The sequence below is a fragment of the Chionomys nivalis genome, chromosome 3 (genome assembly GCF_950005125.1).
Source record: "Chionomys nivalis chromosome 3, mChiNiv1.1, whole genome shotgun sequence".
NCBI lineage: Eukaryota > Metazoa > Chordata > Mammalia > Rodentia > Cricetidae > Chionomys > Chionomys nivalis.
The window spans coordinates 72,615,558-72,628,290 of NC_080088.1; the positions used below are offsets into that span (position 1 = coordinate 72,615,558).

At 44.1% G+C, this 12,733-nt stretch overlaps 1 protein-coding gene across 1 annotated transcript in view; it reads right to left on the bottom strand.

Moving 5' to 3' along the window:
* Vps8 (VPS8 subunit of CORVET complex) overlaps window positions 1–12,733 on the bottom strand; it is a 218,506-nt gene that overhangs the window by 28,316 nt on the left and 177,457 nt on the right. The window lies entirely within an intron of this gene.

The following is a 12,733-nucleotide window of genomic DNA, read 5'->3' on the forward strand; positions in this document are numbered from 1 at the left end:
ATACAGAAGTATGAAAAGGGTACCACAACTGAATGATGGTGTGTGTTCATATGATTAGATGTATGTAGACGTTATGTAGGCCAAAGGGCATCACGTGTCCTCAGCCACACCTCTACCCCATTTTAGGAGACAGGGTCTCTTGCTGCATCTGAACTGGCTAGACTGGCTGGCCAGTGAATTCCACGCCTCCCCAGAGCTTGTTCTTGCCTCCCCAGAGCTGGGTTACAGGTGGTGACCAGGCACCTGGCTTGCTATGTGACTGTTGGGAATCTGAAGAGGGCCCTATGCTTACGTCAAGCACTTCACCAAGTGAGTCATATGGCACCTTTACCTTCAGATTGATCAAATGGTGAGAAACTAAGCTGCCGTGGAGCCTCCCCGGTAATGTTGGTCAGTGGAGCACAGAGGCCAGGAGAGAAAGAATTCTTGCTACTCCTGCTACAATGCAAGTGAATTGCAATCTGTGCTGCACAGAAGTCAGAGAAAAAGCACATAGAGCGTACAGTTCTGTTTATCTGAAATTCAAGATAATGCAAACGAACTTGGTGTGTCAAAGAACTAGTGTGCGGCTGCCAGTGACGGGAATAAGTTCCTGGTGGCACTGGATGGAGGCAGAGCATGATCGTGAGTGCGGTGATAGTCACTTCATTTGTACATATCTCAAATTCATGCACATTATCTGGAGTTTATATCAATGAGCACATTAAAAACATTTAGGTAATTTATAGACTACAGCTACATCATTGTCTTAGAAACTTACAGCTTTATGTGCTGTGTTAGAAAATAAGAGAGGCTTAAGAGCAAGAATCTGCATTTCAAATTCGAGAAACTAAAAGAGGATTAAAATAAAATCAAACTATGCAGAAGAAAGAAAAGCAGAGACACCAAGACAATCCAGGCCACTGCCGCTCTGATCCCCACTAGAACCTACTGGCAAGAGCATCCTCTTGAACACCACGTATACTGGTCACAGGAGAGATGAAGTTGGTCCTGACCAAGAAGCTACTCCTGCTAGCCTACTTTCACGGTACCACGCCATGCTCTGTAGACCACTGGCATTGGGGAGAGTCATCAGCCGTCTTTCCAGTTGGGAGCCTTGTGAGCTATAATAATGACAGGAATGGCAAGACCTGTCACAGGGGTGCATGAGTGCTAAGGGGTAACCAACTGCTTTGTGATTGGATTTAAGGCTTGCTCTACAGGAGGAAACACGTGTTTGATACTATACTCTAAGAACTTGTGGCCTGGGAGCTCACAGATCCTAGGGGAGAATCTGCTATGATTATGTTTCTAGGTGGACACAGAAGCAAACTGCCCTTGAAATTCCCATCTCCATACCCACACATTAGTGCGGCTCTCAGGCTTCATCACAGAAGTCTCCATGTGCAGTAGATGGCAGTTAGCACAGGAACTCACCACAGCTAATGAGACAGTTACATCACCACCCACCCAAGGCTCGGGGGCCATGACAGAAGAGGAGACAGAGAACCAGAGCAAAACAGCGTCTTCTGGACACAACAGGACCATTGCATGAGCTCAGAGCAGTTGTGGTTGCCTGCATAAGGTCAACCCAGCAGACATTCCAACATGGACTGGGAGAGACTCATGAGCCCAGCCCCTAACTGAGATGCCACCAACAGGTGGCAGCTTCAAGACGAGGAAGAGTCAGTTTTCTTTAAGGATGTGGCCTCTGGTAGGGAGACTACATTCCAGTGGGTGGCCCCATAACCAGGGGTATAGGGTAGCACAAACTGGACCTGGTGGCTTATTTAAAAGAGGAGATAAAGGTGGGAGGGAGAGGAGGAGGGAGTGGTAAGAATTAGGGGTGAGGGATGAATATGATCAAAATACATCAATGCATATATGAATTTCTCAAGAGAATAAAAATATTAAATATGTTCAAGAACCAGCAGAGCCATGGCCAGCATAAGCACACATGAACAGCATCAGTCTGAACACAGCCGGCAGCAGGTAAACAACGGCTGCCGTTAGTGAGCTAAGTTAGGTTGAATGAGGAAACGGATTCAAATTTTATCCAAAATGAGCTAGAAATGGTCAAATAACATAAAGAAATAAGATACAAATCATAAATATGAAATAAGACACGATAAAGAACCAGATGAAGTGCGTAAGTTGTTGGAAGTGTGTGACTACAATGTCTCCCACGGGACTGTGACTACCAGCTTGCACTGCAATTTAATATTTGAAGTTAGGCTCCTAAAGCAATGAAACGCTAGCACACACAAGTTTTACATTATAACTTCTGAGATGTGGAGGAGTGAAACCATGATTCAGAATCTCATGTTTAAGATGTGCAAGCATAACCTCATTTTCCACAAAATACAGAATGAGGTGGCCGTATCTAAGCAACTTAGTTTCCCAGTGAGCATAAGCACCTGTCTTAGCGTTCTATTGCTGTGAAGAGTCACCATTACCACAGCAACTCTTATAAAGGAAAACATTCAAGGGGGTGGCTTACAGTTCAGAGGTTTAGTCCATTAGTATCATGGTGGGAAACAAGGCAGCATGCAGGCAGACATGGTGTAGGAGCTGAGTCCTTACATGTTGATCCAAAGGCAACAGAAAGTAGTCTGAGACACTGGCTGTGGCTTCAACATATATGAGACCTCAAAGCCCACCCCCAGTGACACACTTCCTCCAACAAGGCCAACACCACTACTTTTGCGGTCATTTTCTTTCAAACCACCCTGGCCCCAAAGCCTTGTAGCCCATCATAATGCAAAAATGCATTCAGTCCAATTTCAAAAGTCCCCATAGTATATACCTTAAAAGTTTAAAAGTTTAAAGTTCAAAGTATCTTCTGAGATTCATGCAATCTCTTAACTGTAATCCCCTATAAAATTAAAATAAAAAAGCAGATCACACACTTCCAACATATAATGGCACATGATATGCATTACCATTCCAAAATATAGGGAAAGAAAGCATAGTGAGGAAATACTGAACCAAAGCAAGACTAAAAATCAGTTGAGCAAACTTCAAACTCTGCATCTCTATTTCTGATGTCAAAATGTTCTTCAGAGCTCCAAATCCTTTCAGCTCCGTTGACTGCAACATCTTTTGGGCTGGTTATATTCCCTGTCAGCAGCTTTCCTCAGTAGGTATCCCATGGCTCTGACATCTTAAACATCTTGGGGTCTCCTAGGTAATCCAAGCCTAACCTTCCCAGCTTTACATAATGGCCTCTCTAGGCTTCCATTCAGGGACACCCCTGACACATGCCTGGCCTCAGTGGCTTTTCTTAGTCATGAAAGCAAGTTCCATAGCCCCCTTTTTCTATCCTCAACTCTAGGAACACATGACCAAAGTTGCCAAGTTCTGATGCTTACCAGGGCTGGAACATGGCCCCTTCATTCAATTACATCTTCACCAACTTTCTGTTTTCAGTGGTTTCCTTCACTGCCTAAGCTTGAGTGTCCTGAAACCAGGATCTATAGACCAGGCTGGCCTTGAACTCAAAGATCCACTAGCCTCTGCCTTCCCAGCACTGGGTTAAAGGTGTGCACCACCATACCTGGCTCTAAGCTTTCCTTTAATTCCTTTTCACTCCTTAGAAATTTACTGGGTTGGGATCTTGCCCTGAGGTCACCACTCCCTTTATTCCCTTTTCTAATCTGTTTCTCCCCTTGCCTACTAGACTTAGCTCCACTCCACGTCTGCTTTTCTCCTCAAGTATTTTTCCTTGTTCAGCCTGCTCCTTTTCATTATGCATCTTCATTAGAGCTACCACTAATGACCACACTACGGAGTCTATACTAGGATGTTTAGTGATTTCCTCTGCTAAGGGAATTAATCCAAAACTCTTTACTTTAGCCTCAGAAAACTTTTAGAGCAAGGGCAAAAAGCAGCCACAATCTTCACCAAAATATCACAAGAATGATTTCTAGGCAACATACTAAAATGCTTCTCCTCTGAAGCCTCTTAAGCTATCCCCCCACAGTTCAAATCCCTCTTAGCGGCACTGTCTTCCATGCTCCTACTGGTATGGCCCATTAAGAGCAGCACTGAAAACATTCCACTGCTTTCCTAATGCAAACTCCCAAAGTCCAAATTCCTTTAAATAAAAGCATAGTTGGGCCTTTCACACCAATACCCCAGTGTGGTGATTTGAAAAAAAAAAATGGCCTCCAAAGGGAGTGGCACTTTTAGGATGTATGGCCTTGTTGGAGTAGGTGTGGTTTTGTTGGAAGAAGTGTGTCACTGTGGAGGTGGGCTTTGGGGTCTCATATATGCTAAAGCCATGCCAAGTGAGGCAGATCACTTCCTGTTGCTTGCCTATTAGAACGGAGTGCTTTCAGCTCCAGCACCATATCTGCCTGCACACCGCTATGTCCCACTATGATAATAATGGACTAAACCTTTGAGCTATAAGCAAGCTCAATGTTTTCCTTTATAAGAATTGCCATGGTCATGGTATCTCTTCACAGTAATAAAAACTCAAAGACATCCAGTCCCTAGTACCAACTTCTGCCTTAGGGTTTCTAATGCTGTGAAGACATACCATGATCATGGCAACTTATAAAGGAAAACATTTAATTATGATGGCTTGCTTACAGTTCAGAGGTTTAGTCCTTTACCATCATGGTGGAAAGCAAGGCATCATGCAGGCAGACATGGTGCTGCAGCAGGGAGTCCTTACATCTTTATCCAAAGGCAACAGGAAATGAACTGAGACACTGGGTGTGGGTTGAGCATATGTGAGACCTCAAAGTCTCATTTCCTCAATGACACATTTCCTCCAACAAGGCCACACTTACCCCAACAAGGCCTCAGCTCCTGATAGTGCCATTCCCTTTGGGGGTCATTTCCCTTCCAACCACCACAGCATCCTTACGGATTCTAGAAGCTGAACACTAGTTTCAGAGCCTGTATTAAGAACAGTTACAGCACTGAATATTCAGCAAGTATCTGTAAGGAAGATGGGTTCTCTATCTTTAAAGAAACTTTAAAGAAATGTAAGCTTTACTAGACATGTGGAAATGTATCTACAATTATGTCTTAATACTTACATATTCATGCTGGTTGTTTGTTTGGTTGGTTTTTTTTTGTTTTGTTTTTTTGGTCAAACACAAACTGAGACATATCTGGGAATCTCAATCAAGAAAATGCCTCTTAAGACTGGCCCGTAGGCAAGTCTGTCAGGCATTTCCTCAATCAATGGTAGATGTGGGAAGGCCCAGATCATGGTGGGTGGTGTCCCCCTTATCAGGTGATCCTAGGTTGTATAAGAAAGGGCGAGAGGAGAAAACCAGTAAGCAGCAGTACTCCTTCACTGCTGGGTTCCTGCCTGCCTGAGTTCCTGCCCTGACTCCCGACTTCCCTCCAGGATGGACTGTGACCTCAGAGCTGTGAAGGGCGATGAACCCTGTCCTCCCTAAGCTCCCTAAGCTGCTTTTGGTCATGGTGTTTGCCACAGCAAACAGATTTTATGTGCTCAGTACCACAGGAGGCTCATTGTGGGCACAATTTTATTTAATCTGCACTACCTCTTCTAATGTGGTGTCTGCTACACATTTTGGGGATAAGAAAACTAAGTATAGTGTTGGAAGAAGACCATGTGCTCTGAAGTGTTGTCTAAGAAAATTCAAGTTGCCTGTTTCTAGGATTTAGGCTTCTAACTGCTACATTATCTAACGTCTTGGCAGACAGAAAAGCAGGAAGGTTCCCACAAAAATGAACCTCTTAAAGCATGTTGTTAAGTTTCTAGGAAGGAACGGGAAAAAGTCAGTAAACGGCACAAAAGAGCCCCTTCTGTCTGCTTTGCTGACACCTACGACATCTGCCCTGAGACTGTCTGAATCAGATGGAGACGAGTTTTCTTCCTCTAGCTTTTGTGCGGCCAAAGCTGTGAACACAGGCTCATGCCTACTAAGAGTTATGGAGACACTACTAATTTCTAGTACTGTTAGCTGCTTAGCAATCACAGCTCTGCTGGTTTTATTCACGTTGTAATGCTGACTGATGCTCACAATCACTTCCCAGCTGTGTCTGAGCGACGACTAAGAGACGCAGCAGTCTACCGCATTTGCTGATACCAAAAGGGTCACAGTGGAGCATCTTATGCCAGACAAAAGCACAAAATGAAACAGTTCTGTCAGTTTCTTCACGATTTTCATGGAAAGCTCTCCCTCTGCAGATTTCTGGGGTTTCTTTATAATTCAACAAGGAAAACTGGAAAAAGACAATCAAACAACGCATACTGCCTTTGCTGGATTTGTTTTGTGTTTTGTTTTTTTTCTACCGTTCTTGTTTTCCCTGACAATTTCATACATGTATTTAATGTATTTTGATAATACATTTTTCCCCTTATAGATCTGACATACACAAAATCACTTCAAACCCTTAAAAGATAAAATATTCTTTAGGTCTGGACTGTTAAAATATTCAAAGTATAGTTGGTCTTTGCTGCTATATAGAAATAGTTATTTTTAATAATATTGACTTTATATCCTAGAAGTTTGCCAACAATTATTTATAGACTTTTGTGATGAACTTTGAAAAACTCCAAAAAACAACATCAACAAAACTGATAAATATTCCAAAAAGGAAACATCAAAAAAACTGATAATAAAGTAAACCTAAAGGGCATAGTTCTTTAAATACAGAACTTACAAGTATAGATCCAAGCACAATGAAACAGAAAATATGAACAGTTGTAGCTATTAAAGAAATTCAATTTCTCTTAATATTTTTTTAAAAATATTTTATTCTGTCTGTATGTGTGTCTGTGCACACCAGAAGAGGGCGCCATATCCCATTACAGATGGTTGTGAGCCACCATGTGGTTGCTGGGAATTGAACTCATGACCTTTGGAAGAGCAGGCAGTGCTCTTAACCTCTGAGCCATCTCTCCAGTACCAAGAAACTCAATTTCTTATAGAACAAAATTCTAAATCTAGTAGTGAATACCAGCACATATTAGTATCCCACTTGTGAAGTCAAACATATATTTACCGATTATAAATAAAACATAACCATTACTGTAGGGTGGCTGGTTGGTCCCAGGCTCTGCATCCAAATGATGCAGAAGAGGTCGAAACCAGTGCACCGAGCTCCCAGGCCCAGTGCAGTTCCTCCTGTCTCAGCAGAGGAGCCCGCAGCACACTCTAGCACAGTGACTGTGCGAGGAGAATACTGCGTGCTTGTGAGGACACTCAAAGAAAGAGTCTAGAGACCTCAGTTTCTTTAAAATGTGGAATTGTTCTTGGAATTTGCTTTGTGCTCCTCCCGGGTGTATCAGATAGGAGTGAGTTTACTTCAGATTATTGATTATTGCTTACTATTGCTATTCAATTAAATGCTTAAATTATGCCTTATATGCCTCTGTGGAAAAACATGGTTTTGTCATGTGCAGCTTGTCCCTGTGACTGTACACAGCTTGAAATCATGAGAACTTTACTCATGTGACCTCTCTTAACCCTCAGGGTATAAACTGTCTGAGGCTCTGGGTAAAGTTGGTTATTGCAGAAGACTTTAGTCTCCTTTATTGATCAACTCCATCCTCCCAGGTCCCACCACCTACCTCTAGAGCAGTGACACCGTGGGACTTCCAGAAACTTCAGAAAGCGTAACTCAGATTAAGGGTAAAACCTGGGGGCTGTCCAGACCGCCCCTTCCAAAGTCTGCAAGAGCAGGACTTGGCAGACCTTGGTGTGACATAGCCCGACATCAATCCTGTGGAAGTCACAGCAGATCGCTTGCAAAAAGCGATCCGTTTTTAACTTCTGCTATGATCTTTTTGAAAAGGGAGAAAGGGAATTTCAAAGAAAAGTAGATATTTAAGCTTAAAAAATGACCTCATGAAAGACTCTGCAAACATTTTAAAGCAGGCCTGGAACTGGACATGGTGGTGGTGACTCACCAGAGAAGACTGTTCTCTTGAGGTTAAGTCTGGAACTGGACATGGTGTGGTGACTCACTAGAGAAGACTGTTCTCTTGAGGTTAAGTCTGGGGGCCTCTGGTGTGCAGCAACAGAGGTTCAGCAGCCCCCTAATCTTTTGTTTAAAAAGATTCCTCTGGAAATGCCTCAGGCAACTTGGTTATAAATCCAGGTGTGTAGATAGCAGATCTGGGATCATGGGTGACGCGCTGAGTGACGGCCTCAACTGTGATGCAGTCAAGCCTTTGTGAGCTTTGCTAACATAAAATGATTCCTGACTCAGGAAAGTTTAAGTGAAAGAGTAATATCACCATTATTTTCTCCTGAAAGTCTTATTTTTCTGACCTTATTAGAAGGACTATATACACACTGACGGAAATCTAGAGCCCACGGCAGACACTGCAAACAGAAGGCAGAGTCAGGTCCCACAGCAGGACACTGTGAGCACCGGCAGCCACACTCCTGCAATGTCTCCATACTGGACATTAAACAGTAGTTCACTGCATTAACACTTCCCTACAGTGTGGTGGTATCTGTCATGGCTACAAAGCTCATTCACGGTATAGAAGTACTATAAATTAACCAACTGTGAGTATAGGGCCATTCTGGTTCCTTTCAGTTTTTGAAGTATTAAAAACATTGCCATGAACATCCAAATCTGTAACACTTGGCACTCAGGTTTGACTACCTACCTGTTGGAGTTCTGCAATGCCACGCCTCAAGAGTGCACTTAGCAAAAATCATTGCCAGATTGTCTCCAAGATGGGCCCGTAAGCCTTTTCTCTAAAACCCACAAGGCTCTGACACCAAAAGGATTGCTACCCAAATAATATGGTGCAGAAGAAAATATCAAGGTTTGGTATCAAACCTCAACTGAGAGCAAAATTCGACCTGAGCCACAGCAAGCTTTAAATAGTTTTTATTAACCTGCACGTGGCATTTGGTTAGGGGAGGCTGCTGAGTTCACCTGGGACGACTGTGCAGCACACAATCCATGGGTTAACGTCCTCATACTATCAATAGCATGCCAGCCTCTCTCCTCCCTGTTGCTATGCAATGCTGGTCACGAACCATCTCTCTGCAAATGTCTACTCAGCCAGAACCTCATCTTCAGTCTAGACACTGCCATTCTCATCTCCAGATGCTCTGACATTTTCTTTCCTAGCTCTCGTCAATATAGTCAATCTTCCCTGTGGTTTCTCGAGCATATGGAATAAACAATGCCCTATCACCTGTACCATTTCTGGGTCAAAAACTGCAAATTTTGACATATTTTCCTGCCTATTTGCTCACCAGGGAGTGGGAATTCTACCTTGTTAGCTGTTATTTATGTTCTAAATTCTTAGTAGACTCTTGAGCTTTGTTCTAAATAGCTGTCGGTAGTGCCATCTTTTTAGGGCTTCCTTGTAAGCTCTGTTGGTGGGATCAAAACGGCCCTGCGCCCTAACCCTCTCATCTCCCATCACAGTGAGACTGTCTTTGGTCGTCTAAATGCACTGTCGGGGGTAAAGCTCTGCGTCGGACGCGCTGGGGAACAGACCAGCTCTACATCCGCCTAGTTCTCTTGATGTTTGGTTTTCCCCTTAAACTTCAAGTCGCTTTCTTACCTCTCTTGGAGCTGCGCCTGTCCTGATTCCTGCAAACCCTTGCTACCTCTGGGTTCCAGGGCTTGCTTCTTCATTGAGACTGGGCTTCTGTCTCAGTTCCTCTTCTCTAATTGATGACTTAGCAAGTTTCGTCAGGTAGTTTATGGACAGTCCTATCTTTTATGTCCTTTGTCACAGTGCTAGTTTGAATGTAATTGGCTTCCATAAGCTCATAGGGAGTGGCACTATTAGGAGGTGTGGCTTTGTTGGAGTGGGCATGGCCTTGTTAGAGGAAGTGCATCTCTGTGGGGGTGGGCTTTAGGGTTTCCTATAGCCAGGGTACCGCCTAGAGTCTCAGTAGACTTCTTGTTGCCTGCAGGACGGAGGACACTGAGCTGCTCCTCCAGCACCACCCCAGCACACATCGCTCTCCATGCAGCCATGCTCCCCACCATGATGGATGGTAATGGAACGAACCTCTGAAACTGTGAGCAAGCCACACCTTAAATGTCTGTGCGAGCTGCAGTGGTCATGCTGTCTTTCCCAGCAATAGAAATCCTAAGTTATTTTTTTAGGGATCATTGTATTCAACTGTCTGATATCCAACGTCCTCTGAATGATTATTTAATATATTTTACTTATTACCTCCCCACAAGAAACCCCAAAGATATTTTATACATAAGTGGAAATCTCTGATTTACCTAGGGAAAATATAAAAAAAAAATTGAAACACATTTGGCTAAAAGAATTTCCGTCAAGGATTCTGAACTACACACACACATGTGCACATTAACAAGGCATTACAGTGTCCACTGCCTCACATCCTATTGTCCAATCCACCTTTGGCTGCTATGACAAGCTTGTACAGGCTGTGTAGACTATAAGCAATAGAAGTTTGTTTGGATTATGTTTCTGGAGGTTAGGAAAAGTAAGAGTGAGAGATGCATTGATGAGAGCCTTCCTGCTACACCAAACCTGTCCGAAGTGAAAACTTGCCAGCTTGGGACCCTTCCTTTTCTTGGCAAGTCTTCTTAATGGCAACTGTGAGACCCTGATCTCGTGACCTTATATAACTCTAACCCCAGCATATGAACCTGGTCAAGCTTCCGATACACAACCTTTGAAAGACGATCAAATCCTACCACTTACAATTATGAATACATACACGGTCTGGGAAGATGCCTCAACAGGAAAAGCACTTGCCATGCAAGCGTGAGGATGGGAGTTCAGATCCCCAGCTGGGCAGGCATGGAGGCTTGCCTGTAATCTCAGCAGTCAGGTGGCAGAGATGGGGTCCCAGGGCTGGCTAGCTAGAACAGCTAAACTCTGAGCTCCAGCTCAGGACATGATGCTGCCTCACTGAAAAACAGCAGACGAGAGACAGGACACCAACCTCTGACCTCCACACACAGATGCACCACTCACACCCTACAAACTCAGCCCACACACATGAAAACACACATACACACATACAAACACAGATATACATATATAAACATTTATACATATATGCAAACACACATACACACATGCAAACATACATACATTCATGCAAATAGAGATACACACACATATGAACAAAAAAGGGTATTTTTAAATGTGTGCCAGTTTAATAAGTCTTTCTAATAGCCTGCTGTTTAGTACGTTAAAGCACTGGTATACTACTACTTCAATGAGCATTGGTAAGATGATGTGAGTATTTCCACATTGTTGGGGAATAAAATTTTTAATTTAGTTATGTACAATGGCTGAAAATTCTTGCATTGTTATTCTTAGGCATCTTGGACACAAGCCTTTGCTGATTGGTAGGAATGTTAGGCCATTCATTACAACAGATCTGGAAAAGAGGTGAAGACCAGGCCAGTGACAGATCTATGGCTGTCTACACACAGCCCAGTCCCCAGCAAGTGACAGTTATGATCATCTACACACAGCCCAGTGCCCAGCAAGTGACAGATATGGCCGTCTACACACAGCCCAGCCCCTGACCAGTGACAGCTTTGGTTGTCTACACACAGTCCAGGCCCCAGCAGTGACAGCTATGGCTGTCTACATAGCCCAGTCCCTGGCAAGTGATAACTATGGTCGTCTACGCACAGCTCAGACCCCAGCAAGTGATACCTATGGCCGTCTACACACAGCCCAGTCCCTGGCAAGTGACAGCTATGGCTGTCAATGCACAACCCAGCCCCTGGCCAGTGACAGATATGGCTGTCTACACACAGCCCAGCCCCTGGCAAATGACAGCTATGGCCATCTACACACAGCCCAGGCCCCGGGTCATTATTACCCACTTTGCTTTAAAACCACCAGTGTCTCCTATCAGCAAACATGTTGTCACTGCTCCTTCCTTACCAGTTTCCACATTTACACCATCCCACCATCTCATTGTGTTGCTCAGGTTGGTCTCAGCTTTCCCAGTAGCTGGGCCTACAAGCATGTGGCTGGCACTGTACCTGGTTCCCCACTCCCCTCCTCAGACCCTTTCTGCAGGCTCTTCTGTTGCTTCAAATGTTTTGCCAACATGGCTGCTATCTTTGGAGCCTTCCGAGATGAACTTAAGGGCTCTACGTGTAGATATGTATATTCCCTGCTGCTCACACTGAGTTTCTCACCTTCTAACATTCTACTCGCCTCTCACACCAACCCGGTGCTGAAGACAATTCAAAACACAGTGTCTGCTATACACTTCACGGAAGTGTCTTCCAGCTCTCCTGCTGGCTAAGCTAAACTGCTAGTGACAACTATGGTCTTGTTGTTTGCCAGTATGAGTTACAGGTGAGTTCGGCTGCTCACCAAACACGCATGAAGCTTTGGGTTTGTTCCCCAGCATCATATAAAACCCGTCGCAGTGACACGCGCCTGTAATCCCGGCACTTAGAAGGTAGGGGTGGGAAGAAGGTTCAGGTCAATCTGGGCCAGATGAGACTTTGTCACAAGCAATAAAAAAAAAAAAAAAAAAATGAAACAAAGCTATAAACCAATGTATGCTATTGTGCTGGTTTAGAAGAAAAAGGCCCCCAAAAGAAGCAGCACTATTAGGAGGTATGGCCTTGGAGGAAGAAAGTCACTGTGGGGGTGGGCTTTGAGGTCTCTTTTGCTCAAGTTTCCCTCAGTGTAACTGTCAGTCACCTTCCTGTTACCTGCAAGATGTAGCACTCTCAACTCCAGCACCACATCTGCCTGCCTGCTGCCATGCTCCTCATCATGATAATGGACTGGAATCTTTGAAACGGTAAGCAAGCC